This window comes from Syngnathus floridae, chromosome 5 (genome assembly GCF_059516105.1).
Source record: "Syngnathus floridae isolate MCC-2025c chromosome 5, RoL_Sflo_1.0, whole genome shotgun sequence".
NCBI classification, from domain to species: domain Eukaryota; kingdom Metazoa; phylum Chordata; class Actinopteri; order Syngnathiformes; family Syngnathidae; genus Syngnathus; species Syngnathus floridae.
Window position 1 is genome coordinate 16040001 of NC_142417.1, and position 15395 is coordinate 16055395.

At 42.9% G+C, this 15395-nt stretch overlaps 1 pseudogene; it reads right to left on the reverse strand.

Moving 5' to 3' along the window:
• LOC148398402 (uncharacterized) overlaps positions 1 to 11527 on the reverse strand; it is a 33683-nt pseudogene extending 22156 nt beyond the window's left edge.
• Positions 11528 to 15395: the final 3868 nt, after the last annotated feature.

Consider the following 15395-nt stretch of genomic DNA (forward strand, 5'->3'; position numbering starts at 1 on the left):
GAGATTTTGACTCGTGTTGACGAGGAATCAAGTAGACCACTTTGTGTAATGATGGTTATTGTGGAAGGCAGCAGCAATGAGTGAGATAAGTACATACATGAATTGCACATCTGTTCACCATTGCCTGTGCCTGTAATTTCCTCCACCGCAGGTGACTTGAGGTGAATCCGGACGGGTAAACCTGTTTGCTGTCTGATCAATGCTGACATGCAGAGACAACTGAGGCAGATGTTTGGAAATTTCAAACGTGCATGCATACGGTACCATGCAAAGGGGGGGGGGGGGGGGGGGGCGGGTGAGCTCACATAAGACTTGGACACCATCTAATGGTCAAAGTGAAAAAAGCAGACTCCATTGCTTCAGAGTTGATGGGAGTCACTTCGTTTTCAAACCACATTGTACTTTGCAGGTAGTAAGGTACATAAGCTACCTACATAGTAAATAATAATAATCATAATGTGATGTAATTTTCAGTCAACAGCAAATTGCGAGATGCAGGTAAGGTATTAAGGTATTAAATCCATCCATTTTCTATACCGCTTATCCCCATGGGGGTCGCGGGTGTGCTGGAGCCTATCCCAGCAGTCATCGGGCAGTAAGCGGGGGACACCCTGAACTGGTTGCCAGCCAATCGCAGGGCGCACAGAGACGAACAACCATCCGCACTCGGACTCACACCTAGGGGCAATTTGGAGTGCACAATCAGCCTGCCAAGTATATTTTTGGGATGTGGGAGGAAACAGGAGTGTCCGGAGAAAATCCACCCGGGTACGGGGAAAACATGGAAACTCCACTCAGGGAGGGCCGGAGGTGGAATTGAACCTGCACCCTCCTAACTCTGAGGCGGACGAGCTAATCACTGTGTATTAAAGTTAGACTAAAATTTGCAATTCCTGAAGAAATTGCGTGTGAAGGCGAAGACCTTCGCACTATTGTTATTCTACTTTTTTCGAAAATAAATTCCGCCCACTGTAAAATTCGAAACCACGCGGGGAAAATGGCTCGTGTTGAAATCGCCATTAAGAATGAATGGGGATTTAAAAGTCACAAATTTGCTAATTACACAAAAACGGTATATGTTATCAACAAAAAAAAATGGTAGCAAGCATGCCATGAATTTTTGGAATGTGTGAAAGTTTGAACGGGGTGAATCGGTTGAAGCATGTAGGACTAGTTAGGTGCCAAAAAAGTGGGCGGAATAAGTTGAACAATAACTAGCAATCTGCAATTCCTGGAGAAATTGCGTGTGAAGGCGAAGACCTTCACACTATTGTTATTCTACTTTTTTCGAAAATAAATTCCGCCCACTGTAAAATTCGAACCCACGCGGGAAAGTGGCTCGTGTTGAAATCGCCGTTAAGAATGAATGGGGATTTAAAAGTCACAAATTTGCTAATTACACAAAAACGGTAAATGTTATCAACAAAAAAAAAATGGTAGCAAGCATGCCATGAATTTTTGGAATGTGTGAAAGTTTGAACGGGGTGAATCGGTTGAAGCATGTAGGACTAGTTAGGTGCCAAAAAAGTGAGAGGAATAAGTTGAATAATAATAATAACTAGCAATCTGCAATTCCTGGAGAAATTGCGTGTGAAGGCGAAGACCTTCGCACTATTGTTATTCTACTTTTTTCGAAAATAAATTCCGCCCACTGTAAAATTCGAACCCACGCGGGAAAGTGGCTCGTGTTGAAATCGCCATTTAGAATGAATGGGGATTTAAAAGTCACAAATTTGCTAATTACACAAAAACGGTAAATGTTATCAACAAAAAAAATGGTAGCAAGCATGCCATGAATTTTTGGAATGTGTGAAAGTTTGAACGGGGTGAAGCGGTTGAAGCATGTAGGACTAGTTAGGTGCCAAAAAAGTGAGAGGAATAAGTTGAATAATAACTAGAATTTGCAATTCCTGAAGAAATTGCGTGTGAAGGTGAAGAGGTTGAATAAATACTTGGGCAATGCTGCAGAATGATGTTGAAAAGAGTTGAATCGGTTGAAAAATGTAGAAATTAGAAGGGAAAAAGCAAATTTGGGAAAATTGGGTGTGAATTTCAAAATTGAAAATTTGGAATTTTGGGTAAGTGGGAAGTTGTGGAATAGGTAGGAAAATGATGAACAGTTGAAAGGTGGAATGGGTTTAATAAGTTGAAAAATGTAGAAATTAAGGTAGAAAAACAAAATTGTAGAGAATTTTTGGTAAGTGGGAAGTTGTGGAATAGGAAGGCAAAAGATGAACACTTGAAAGTTGGAACAAGTTGAATCGGTTAAAAAATGTAGAAGTTAGAGCAAATCTTGAATCCTAATAGAGAATGAATGGGAATTAAAAGAAAAAAAAATTGCGCCAAATTTTTTTTAAATTTGGAACAAAAGGAAAAAAACGGCTTCAGGAGGTTTACTTTTGGGGTTAAAATGTTGAAACGGGTTTAATCGGGCAAAATTTGCAAAAGTTAGCGCAAATGTAGGTATTTAGGGCACTTAATGTTGAAATATGCTCACTTCCGGTTTGATTTGGGTCACTTCCGGTCTATTTGGGTCACCCAAGCCCCTTATGATGAAAAACATAAATGGACTTTCTTTTCCCTCGCCCGGACGCGGGTCACCGGGGCCTCCCTCTGGAGCCAGGCCTGGAGGTGGGGCTCGAAGGCGAGCGTCTGGTGGCCGGGCCTTCGCCCATGGGGCCCGGCCGGGCATAGCCCGAAATGGAAACGTGGGTCCCCCTTCCCATGGGCTCACCACCTGTGGGAGGGGCCAAAGGGGTCGGGTGCAATGTGAGCTGGGCGGCAGCCAAAGGCAGGGACCTTGGCGGTCTGATCCCCGGCTGCAGAAGCTGGCTCTTGGGACATGGAATGTCACCTCTCTGGCTGGAAAGGAGCCCGAGCTGGTGTGCGAGGCAGAAAGATTCCGACTAGATATAGTCGGACTAGCCTCCACGCACAGTTTGGGTTCCGGTACAAGCCCTCTCGAGAGGGGCTGGACTCTCTTCCACTCTGGAGTTGCCCACGGTGAGAGGCGTCGAGCAGGTGTGGGTATACTTATTGCCCCCCGGCTGGGCGCCTGCACATTGGGGTTCACCCCGGTGAACGAGAGGGTAGCCTCCCTCCGCCTTCGGGTGGGGGGACGGGTCCTGACTGTTGTTTGTGTCTATGCAGCAAACGGCAGCTCAGAGTACCCACCCTTCTTGGGGTCCCTGGAGGAAGTGCTGGAGAGCGCTCCTTCTGGGGACTCCATCGTTCTACGGGGGGACTTCAATGCTCACGTGGGCAATGACAGTGAGACCCAGAAGGGCGTGATTGGGAGGAACGGCCCCCCTGATCTGAACCCGAGCGGTGTTCTATTGTTGGACTTCTGTGCTCGACACGGATTTTCAATAATGAACACCATGTTCAAACATAAGGGTGTCCATGTGTGCACTTGGCACCAGGACACCCTAGGCCGCAGTTCGATGATCAACTTTGTAGTCGTGTCATCGGATTTGCGGCCGCATGTTTTGGACACTCGGGTGAAGAGAGGGGCGGAGCTGTCAACTGATCACCACCTGGTGGTGGGTTGGCTCCGATGGTGGGGGAAGATGCCGGTCCGACCTGGCAGACCCAAACGCTCTGTGAGGCTCTGCTGGGAACGTCTGGCAGAATCTCCTGTCAGGAAGAGCTTCAACTCCCACCTCCGGCAGAGCTTTTCCCACGTCCCGGGGGAGGCGGGGGACATTGAGTCTGAGTGGACCATGTTCCGCGCCTCCATTGTTGAGGCGGCCGACCGGAGCTGTGGCCGTAAGGTCGTGGGTGCCTGTCGTGGCGGCAATCCCCGAACCCGCTGGTGGACACCGGCGGTGAGGGATGCCGTCAAGCTGAAGAAGGAGTCCTATCGGGCCGTTTTGGGCTGCGGGACTCCGGAGGCAGCTGACAGGTACCGGATGGCCAAGCGGAACGCGGCTTCAGCGGTTGCTGAGGCAAAAACCCGGGCGTGGGAGGAGTTTGGTGAGGCCATGGAGAATGACTTTCGGACGGCTTCGAGGAAATTCTGGTCCACCATCCGGCGTCTCAGGAGGGGGAAGCAGTGCAACGTCAACACTGTTTACAGTGGGGATGGCGTGCTGCTGACCTCGACTCCGGACGTCGTGAGTCGGTGGGGAGAATACTTCGAAGACCTCCTCAATTCCACCTACACGCCTTCCATTGAGGAAGCAGGGCCTGGAGACTCTGAGGCGGATTCTCCAATCTCTGGGGTCGAAGTCACTGAGGTAGTTAAAAAACTCCTCGGTGGCAAGGCCCCGGGGGTGGATGAGATCCGCCCGGAGTTCTTAAAGGCTCTGGATGTTGTGGGGCTGTCATGGCTGACACGCCTCTACAACGTTGCGTGGACATCGGGGACAGTGCCTCTGGATTGGCAGACTGGGGTGGTGGTTCCCCTCTTTAAGAAGGGGGACCGGAGGGTGTGTTCCAATCACAGGGGAATCACACTCCTCAGCCTCCCTGGTAAGGTCTATTCAGGGGTGCTGGAGAGGAGGGTCCGTCGGGAGGTCAAACCTCGGATTCAGGAGGAGCAGTGTGGGTTTCGTCCTGGCCGTGGAACAGTGGACCAGCTCTACACCCTCGGCAGGATCCTCGAGGGTGCATGGGAGTTCGCCCAACCAGTCCACATGTGTTTTGTGGACTTAGAGAAGGCGTTCGACCGTGTCCCTCGGGAGGTTCTGTGGAGGGTGCTTCGGGAGTACGGGGTGCCGAGCCAACTGATAAGGGCGGTTCGGTCCCTGTATCACCGATGCCAGAGTCTGGTCCGCATTTCCGGCAGTAAGTCGGATTCGTTCCAGTGAGGGTTGGACTCCGCCAAGGCTGCCCTTTGTCACCGATTCTGTTCATAATTTTTACGGACAGAATTTCTAGGCGCAGCCGAGGCGTTGAGGGGGTCCGGTTAGGGGACCTCAGCATCGCGTCTCTGCTTTTTGCAGATGACGTGGTCCTGTTGGCTTCTTCAGGCCGTGATCTCCAGCTCTCGCTGGAACGGTTCGCAGCCGAGTGTGAAGTGGTCGAAATGAGGGTCAGCACCTCCAAATCCGGGTCCATGGTCCTCGATCGGAAAAGGGTGGAATGCCCTCTCCGGATTGGGGATGAGATCCTGCCCCAAGTGGAGGAGTTCAAGTATCTTGGAGTCTTGTTCACGAGTGAGGGGAGGAGGGAGCGTGAGATCGACAGGCGGATCGGTGCAGCGTCGGCAGTAATGCGGACCCTGTACCGGTCCGTTGTGGTGAAGAGAGAGCTGAGCCAAAAGGCAAAGCTCTCAATTTACCGGTCGATTTACGCTCCTACCCTCACCTATGGTCACGAGCTATGGGTCGTGACCGAAAGAACGAGATCTCGGATACAAGCGGCCGAAATGAGTTTTCTCCGCAGGATGTCCCGGCTCTCCCTTAGAGATAGGGTGAGATTTCCAACTTAATCACAGAACAGAAACAACTCTATTAAAGTACTGAATCATGGGTCATCAATTCCGGTCCTCAAGGGATCCTATCCGAAATGTACTGTTCTGATACTGTATATCTCTTGTCCAAAGTACCTGATTGCTGATCTCATCAGCAAGCTCTGTACAAGAATAATAACGATCTTTATCATTTCAATCAGGTGTGCTGTAGGAGGGACACATCTAAACACTGTGCCCCAGAGGACCTGAGTTGGTGAACCTTGTACTGAATGATATAAGATTGAACACCGATGCAGGAAGGGCTCAGCTGTTTATACAGTGAGAAAAGCAGACTCGATTGCACCACCCATGTTCAATATACTTGAACATGTTGGAAACTTGGATAAGATTAAATGGTGCAGTTCTAAAATGGTTCAGGTCATTCTTGATGGATAGGAGTTACGTATTCGCTGACAACTGGAAGTTTCTAATACAATACAATAGTCACAAAATGTGGGGGTCCTTCATGGGTCTGTCCTTGGGCCCATTTTGTTCAATCTGTATATGTTACCCTTGGGTCAATTGCTTCAGTAGGACAATGTTGGATTTTATGGCTATGCGGATGACCACCAGTTATATCAATACATATCTTCAAATGACAACTATTCAATTAACACATTGTGTTACTGTCTAAAGCAAATGAAAATAGGGCTCCTGAGTGTATTTGTATTCAATAAAGAGCACAAAAGTTACAAAACAAAAAAGATTTTGGTCGATTTTTTGTTGTAACCGTGCTTCTTTAATACCATTTAAAATATTGTTTATTTACCTTTGAACTAGTGCCACATTTGCAAGGAACATGCATTTTGGGAAGAATAGCAGAGGTGAGTATTTAATTTAAGATGTGCATATGAAAAATATGCCAAATGTTTGCCAATGACAACAGTTTTTGACTGTTGGTGGTGTTGATTCTTCTTTGGGGCTTGATGACCCAGTAACTTGTGGAAGAACCATTCTACATACTTGTAGTCATAGGTGGTATTGGTGTTTTTGTTAGCACTGTGTGGGATCTAATATAAGTCCTGCGGACAAGTAACGGTTAGAATCCCGTTTGTCAAGGAGCCCTCAAGCAACTCCCACTAAGATCTGACATACCTCTCATTCCCACAAACCACCAACCCCCAAATTCAGGTCAGGGACACAAACCTCTCTCTTGCCTGCAGTCCTGCATGTGCGTGGTCTGTTTCACTGCATGGTATAATGCATGCACAAAGTTCCTTTTGTGGATTAAAATTGGTAATCAAAAACTAAAACAAACAAAATGATTAAGAATGCAAATTGAATTCATGACAACAATTCTTGAGGCTAGCAACATTAAACAGATTGGAAACAGTGTCTATAACATTTGCTCTTGTATGTGTTGATGATAAAGTGGGGACATTGAACTAAATAGCAAAATGTAACTTTGATTTACTGTGGTACTGAACTTTATTAGATCACAATTGATTGTTTGATTGATATCTTTATTTCGAACATCCAAAACAAAAAAGAAAAAACAAAACAAATAACACTCTAAAGTGCCACATATAAGTCCATACTACAAACAAACAAAAATAAACCAACAAACAAAAAATATATACATAAGTAAATAATAACAATAATACATAAGTAAATAAATCAGTAAAGAATGCTCGAAAAGGAGTAGGAAGAAGCATAGCTTTTTAGATTCCTACCCCTTTCTCACTTTATCCATTAAACCAATAATTCAACACATACTGTAATTCTACAACAGAACACAAGTAGATACACTTTCACACTTATTTTTCTGTTTCATTTTTACTTGTGTGTAGCCCTTTGGCACTTTTAGCCTTTGTACCCGCTAAACAACATATTTTTGTACATTCTTTTAATCTGGTAGATATTTGGACTTTGCTTGAGTTCCTCACTTAGATTGTTACATAGTTTGACACCAGTTATAGTGATACAGAAACCTTTTAAGGTTGTTCTTATGTTTAAGATTTTGAAGTTGTGATTCCCCCTTAACTTATAACCTCCCTCCCGATTCCTAAATAAGTTTTGGATATTTTCTGGTAGTTGTTTTGCTTTTGCCTTATACATGATGATAGCTGTTTGATAAGATACTATGTCAGTGAATTTCAATAGTTTGGATTGTATGAAAAGTGGATTTGTGTGTTCCAAGTAATTGACTTTATGAATAGTCCTTATTGCTCTTTTCTGCAGAATGATAAGTGGCTGTAGTGAAGTTTTATAAGTATTCCCCCAAACCTCAGCACAGTAATGCAAATAGGGCAAGACAAGAGAACAATAAAGTATACGAAGTGAATGATAATCCAGTCATTCTTTTGCTTTGTATATGACTGCCATGCTTCTTGAAATTTTAGACTTTACGTTTTTGATGTGTGGCTTCCAACTCAGCCTGTCATCTATTATAACCCCAAGAAATTTGTTTTCCTGCACTCTTTCAATTTCAGTCCCATCTATTTCTATCCGTATCTTTATGTTCGCTTTGCCAAATACCATAAACTTGGTCTTACATTTAATGATAAATTGTTCCAGTCAAACCACATTTTTATTTTTTTCATTTCCTCATTCAACACTGATTCCACTTGTTGGATGTTATCACCTGAACAAAAGATGTTTGTGTCATCTGCAAAATTGACGAGTTTTAGTTCTTTAGAGACCTTGCACATGTCATTTATATACAAAATAAATAATTTAGCGCCTAAAACTGACCCTTGTGGAACACCACAAGCTATGTCCAAATCTCCAGAGCAGGGATTACCCAACTTTACATACTGTTGCCGTTCTCGCAGATAATCCTTTATCCAGTCTAATACAAATCCCCTTATCCCATATTTTTCTAATTTATTGAATAGTATATTATGATTAATTGTGTCAAAAGCTTTTTTGAGGTCAATGAAAACTCCCAGTGCATGTCGTTTGTTATCTATTGCATCTGTGATTTCCTCGATTGATTCCATTAATGCCTGTGCTGTTGATCTGTTTACTCTAAAACCATATTGGTTCTCTGCAAATAATTTATGTTTTTCCAAAAATCCATCCATTCTACTGTTAAAAAGCTTTTCCAATATTTTTGAGAGTTGTGGCAATATTGAGATAGGTCTGTAGTTTGTAAAGTTGTGTTTGCTCCCAGTTTTATAAAGAGGAATGACCTCAGCAATTTTCATCTTCTTTGGGAATATACCAGTTAAAAATGACAAGTTACAGATGTACACAAGTGGCTTTGAAATCCCCTCAATGATTTGCTTAACTAACCTCATTGCAGTCGGTAGATGTTTTATTTTTGCATTGTTTTACAATGTTAATGATTTCATTTTCATCAACTGCCTTCAAAAACATTGAGTGAGGATTCCTTTCTATTAATTTATCTCTGTTGCCTACATCTGGCGCTGGAACCGGTATGTTTTTTGCGATTTGAGGCCCAACATTTACAAAGAACTGATTAAAACTGTTTGCCACTTCTTCCATATTATAATTTTCAGTATCATTTATAACAAAATATTTTGGTAATTTGTGTTGTTCGGTACCTTCTCTAATAATGTGGTTTAGGAGAGTCCATATCACCTTAATATCATATTTGTTATCCTCTAATTTATGCTTATAATATTCTTTCTTATTTAATCTTATAATGTTGGTTAATTTATTCTTATATCTCTTATATTTATCTTCAGCGCCTTCTGTTCTCTGTTTTATGAAGTTCCTATGGAGTAAATTTTTCTTTTTACAGGCATTTCTTAAGCCTTTCGTCAACCATGGACTGTTCTTATATTTAGTTTTTTTATTATATTCCTTGATTGGACAATACTTATTATATAATGAAGTCAAAGTCAGCTTTATTGTCAATTTCTTCACATGCCAAAGACACACAAAGAAACCGAAATTTCGTTCCCCGCTATCCCATGGTGACAATACATGGCACACAATAGACAATCAAGTAAACAACAGCGTGCTGAATAAATAATGAATAAATAACACAACAAATAAATAAGAGGAGCAAAAAGGAGCAAGTGAGCGTACAGCAGACATTCCAGAAAATGGCGCAAGAGTGCAGCACGCTACGCAGAAGGGGGTAGCGAGTTCAGGGTCCTAACAGCCTGGAGAGTGAAGCTGTTGGCGAGTCTGGTGGTGCGGGAGGTCAAACAAAGAGTGAGCTGGATGACTCACATCACTGACAATCGCGGTTGCCTTGCGGGTTAGATGGGAGTTGTAAATGTCCTTCAGGGAGGGGAGCGAAGCACCAATAATCTTACCAGCCGTATTCACTATGCGCTGCAGGGCCTTCAAGTTCTGGTCAGTGCAGCTACCACCCCAGACAGTGATGCAACTGGAGAGGACGCTCTCAATAGTGCCACGGTAGAATGTAGACAGGACTGCCTGAGGAGCACAAGCACGCCTGAGTTTCCGCAGGAAGTACAGGCGGCGCTGAGCTTTCTTTGCCAGTGATGCGGTGTTTGCCGACCAGGAGAGGTCCTCACTGATGTGCACCCCCAGGAACTTGGTGCTGCTCACCCTCTCCACCACAGCACCGTCGATGATCAGCGGCTGGTGTTTTGCTTGACCCTTCCGGAAGTCAACAACGATTTCCTTGGTCTTGTTGATGTTCAGCAGGAGGTTGTTGTCCCTGCACCACGTGGTCAGAAGGTCAACATCCGACCTGTACCGAGTCTCGTCGCCCACCCATGATAAGACCCACCAGAGTCGTGATTATAGTCATCAATTTATGGTAGGCATTATTTACATCTTTTTCTTTATATATTGCATCCCAGTTCTGTTCCATTAATTCATGTTTTAGAGTAGCAATTGTCTCATCTGTCCTAATTCTTCTTTGTTGTTTATACATCCCAATTTCAGATTTGAAATTATTATCATATACTGTGAACACTGGAAGGTGGTCAGTAATATCAGTAATTAATAACCCGCTTGTTGTCCTGTTTTCTATTATATTGGTGAATATGTTATCTATCAGAGTAGCACTCTGTGATGTTACTCTCGTGGGTCTAGTGATTGTAGGAAAGAGACTCAGGCTATGCATTAAATTTAAAAAATCATCAATATTTTGTTGCTTATTTGGATTTAATAGATCAATGTTATAATCCCCGCAAATAAAAATGTTTTTGTTGCCTTTTTGTATAATCACACTTTCTATCCATTATGTGAATGTCTCAATGCTAGAACCAGGAGCTCTATAGACACAGCTTATAATAATGTCTTTTTTCTTTTCAACACAAATCTGTATCGTGAGACATTCAAGAAGATTGTCCACCACCTGTGTCATAGCGTCTACAATCTTGAATTTCATATTCAAATCAACATAGATTGCAACACCACCCCACCTTTACTCTGTCTGTTATTTTGTATGAATTCATAGCCTTCCGTCTCAAAGTGCATTCCCTTCTCAGTCGTAATCCAGGTCTCAGAAATAGTTATTATATTAAATGGTTGTTTGAATGTGTTTAAGTAAGCCCGAATGCTACTAAAATTTTTATATAGACTCCGGCTATTGAAATGGATAATAGATAGCTTATCTTTTGTTAAGATGTCCATATTGTACTGATCATTGCTGTAATAATAACATGTGTTGTTTGTGGTGGAGAAGAAATTATTGTCTGGGTCGATGTCCTGATCTATGACCAGAGTGCTGCTTTCACTGTAATCAAACGTTAGTTGGAGTTGTTCATGTTCTTGTATCCACCGTGTTACATGTCCATTGTTGCTTGATGTAGGTTGAGTAGTGTCTATGAGCATTATGTTTGTGTTTTGTGTTGTTACCTCCATTCAGTTCCAAGTCCACTCCAGTTGATTTTCTATTGAGGATACTTATTCGAGCTTTTCCAGTTCCTCAATACTCCTCACCATCAGTATCTTGGCCTCTTCTGGTGATCCATTAAGCTTGATGTATATCTTGCATTTTCTGGTCTATGTACTCTGTATTTTTTTCATTCTTCTCAAGTGACGTGCTTTCTTTGCAATATCCGCGTTGGTCTTTGTCAAATGTTCATTGATGTAGATGTCTGTGCCTTTGAGCAACTTACCCTGCTTTAGAAGTGCAACTTTGTGCTTCCTGTTGACAAATTTCAGAATGACTGCTGGCTTGTCATTACTGTTTCTTCTGGGCAGTGGATGACATGGTTGGAGTCCATAGTCATTCCTTTAGTTTGCAGAAACTCAGCTACCTGTTGCTCGGCTGAGCTAGGATGTTGCTCACAGCCATCGTTACCTGCCGTCACTGCCCTTGCATAAGATATAGGTTTAATTGCTATTCCCGTGATGACAATGTCATTTATTCTTGTATATTGCTCAATGTCCGCTACCCGACTTTCAAGGTAGGCAAGCCGCTTGTCCTTCTCAGCATTGAGCATACAGAGCAGAGCGTCTTTACCTCTTCCACCAGTGCCAAGATGTTTTTCTGCTGCATCCTTACAGCAGAAACTTTTTCCGAAAGGAAGTCAAGTGACCTTTTTATGTCCTCGACCTCCTTCGTGGACATAGTTAGGTTTTTTTTCGGCCCCATATTGCTCACGTTGTTCGCAGCTATCTCTTTGACAGCTCAATCAGCTGTTCCCCGGTAAATCAGCTGTTAGCAGTCTGCTAACAAACTTGCGGGTTCGCGATCTGCTTAGATCGTTTACGTTTACTTGTATTTCCTTTCACTAAACAGCACAGGGATGGTTCGTCTGTGGCAACAAATTAACAGAAACTGCACAGGAATGGACCGTCTGTGGCAACAAAGTTACAACAACAAAAAAAACTGCACAGGAATGGATCGTCTGTGGCAAAAAAAGTGACAAAAGTGACAAAAAAAGATCTTCTCTAACTCCTCCACGTTCAAAGTTCCACTGGGACCTTGTTTGAGAGGAAAAAGTGTTTGCAAACAGGAATGTGCTTCGCTTTTGCTCTTCGCCGTGGCGATCATGCAATTTCGCTTCCAGGTAAATGCCTTTGTCTCTCTACACAAAGGTACAATCTAAAATTAAAATCCCTACGAGCGAAATTAACCGTTTAAAGCATCTCAAATTCAGGTAGCCGAAATAACAGTGATTCTAAGATGTATCTTTCTACAGAGTGTAGGGTTGACTCAGGTCAGTATTGTCTTACTCAAACTGAGGACTAATTCGTTCTAAAGACAGCTCACACAGGATCAGCCCAATCCCATCTCCCTCTGTCACTTTTTCTTTGTGTCATGCCAAAAGCCTATATCATTTATATGGCTGCCTTTAAATGCGGTTTCTGTGGCGACGACGTGACCCCTGTTGCTGTCGACAGGGCCCTGAGTAGCTGAGCTGATTGATGGTACAGAGGTAGCTATAAAGACTATCTGCTGCTGCCAGATTAGGACAGGCAAACATGGGCTCTGATTGTTGACCAGCCAAGAATGTTACTTTACAAGGCAGAATTCCGCCATTTTCTAACCTCAGATTTGCAGGCCTACTGTTTATCCCTCAGCATGGAAGAAAATCTGTTTTTAGATGTGCTGTTGGAGTGGAATAGGAGGCTTCAAAGAATTGACGTTGACTGCATGTTACACATTAGTGTGTACCGTATAGCTATGATAAATCATGGGCAGTAGAAATAAAATTCCTACATAATTAAGTGGTATCATGCCAAAAACCCCTTGTTTGTAGTGGGTGGGAGCAGATGTACTGGTGGGTTTTCAATGGTGCAGTAGAGGCTGAAATAAGTTGGAGGGTCTGATTGTATTTCAGTTCTGGACTCTGCTTGATCATTCTGGGAAAAGCCTCCATTCTTGTTCCACATGTAGGTCACTGCTCTTTTGTGTGCAGCGATGCAAGCCCACCAAGTGTTTGACGTTTCCATACCATCCTTACAATCGCTGGGTTGTCATGGAAATACACTGGGTGGCAGCGGCAGCAGAGTTACAGTGGAGGAAAAAGAGAAGCAAAGGGAGGGAGGTCAATTAGTCTGCTTTCCTTTGTCAGTTCTGGCTCGATGCAGCTAAATCTGTTGATTAAATGAGCTGTGACCAAAGTTTGTTGACTTCAGGCTAAAACAGGACAGATTACTCAAATGGCCAGGAAAAAACACACAGGAGCCTTGTTAAAAACACTTGCATGTGGTAAAACACATGGGTTTAAAGTTGTTAGATTTATGTGACTTTACTAAGTGTGGTGAACAGTCTCCTAATGCCTGTTGAAGGCAATAGATCTACCAGACTTAAGTGTGTTGAAACAAGTGTAAAAACGAAAGACAGGCGAAAGTGCTCTGAACTGGTGAAAACGCTCAACCTCCAGAGCTCATAAGAAGATGGTACAAGAACATGTGTCAATATCATATCTGACCATATGATGGAGCAGGGATTCTGGGTGGCGAAGCCATTTTGGGGGGGTCATGGACAGGCATCAGTTTACAACGGTACAAATCTGTCATTGTTTCAACCAGACGTTTGCAACATGTCTTCAGACATCTTCCAAATGCCATTAATAGTAAAATGGGACAGGGCTGTTTTACCAAGTTGTGTTCCATGTTGCTCATGGTTGCACAGAGAAATGCATGACTTGCTCTGCCTTACTGTTTTTATGAGCTGATTTATTAGACTGACTGACTGACTCACCCACCCACCTCCTTGTTTTCACCAGCTGTGTTTTGGGTTTGACAATAACTTACTGGCTACGACTCAACCATGTTTGATGAAAGGAAAATGGCAATAGTATGTTCTTTATGTTCCTACACATTTTAGTGATGGCCGTGAAATGGATGTTAATTAAACAACACAAAAAGGCAACTCTTAGTGATCTAAATATCAAGAAGAGCAATCAAGCTGGTAAATGATCAGATGCCAAAGTTGTTATACTTTGTCTGTCAGTCAGTTAGTCGGTGGGTTGGTTGATTGTACTCACAGTGATGAATAGACAAAAAATGTGGTTAAATATAAGAAAATCGGTGCTGTCAAACATCAAAGAGGCATATTTGATATGTAGTTAATAACAACAGACTGAAGAAACATTTATCATATATAACATCATATAATCATATAATAACTACAGAAATAAACATGATGTATTTTCCGCACCACAAGGTGCACTTAAAAGTCTTTAATTTTCTCAAAATCCGAAGATGCGCCTATTTTTTAATAAGGTGCACATTTTGTGTGGACCAAATTCCAACATCTGTAAATACTGTGGGGCTGCCGCCATATGTAGACCCAATGAACCAATCAGAAGACATTACGTTTTACGTCGATCGGGTCGGAAAACCAATCAAATGACCTCTACAGCGATTGATGAAGAAATACTATCGGTTTGTGCAAAGCAATCAGCATTAGGACCCTCTAAAACGGCATCAACAAAGAGACATGTTTACGAAGCACAATTCAAGCTTTCTGGAAAGCCGGGATCATTGCCAAAGAGCAACGTGACAATGACGAGACAATGACAAGAGGGAATTTGTCATGTTTAATGGTGAACTTGCCCAACTGTTTAATTCGGATACAGAAGATGAGGACAATGATGGATTTGCGTATGAATATCGATTAACAATAATGTGAGTACAGTAGACTAGATGTTTAAATAGTAGAATAAAGTACAATTGAACTCAGTCTTGCTGAGTTTTGTTTTGTTTTGTTTTGTTTTTTTTGTTTTGTTTTGTTTTGTTAACCGTAAGTCATGGCATGCATGCGCCCTATAATGTCGTGCGCCCTATGTGTGGATTAAGTAAAAAAGCCCCCGCAATTGAGTCTGAGCCTAATAACCCAAAGCGCCTTATGGTGCAGAAAATGTGGTAATAGTAATCGGCGCATCTTATGATCACAATGTAATAAAATTCAACCTTAAAATACAACATATTTTAAGGGTTTGCAGGGATCATCCACAAGTACAGTAGAGTATCTGTTCACTCTAATTTTGTTTTGTCAAATAAATATGGGTATGACATGTTATGGAATAGGGCAGCTCGGTGAAGCACTGGTTAGCAGGTCCGCCTCACAGTTAGGAGGGTGCGGATT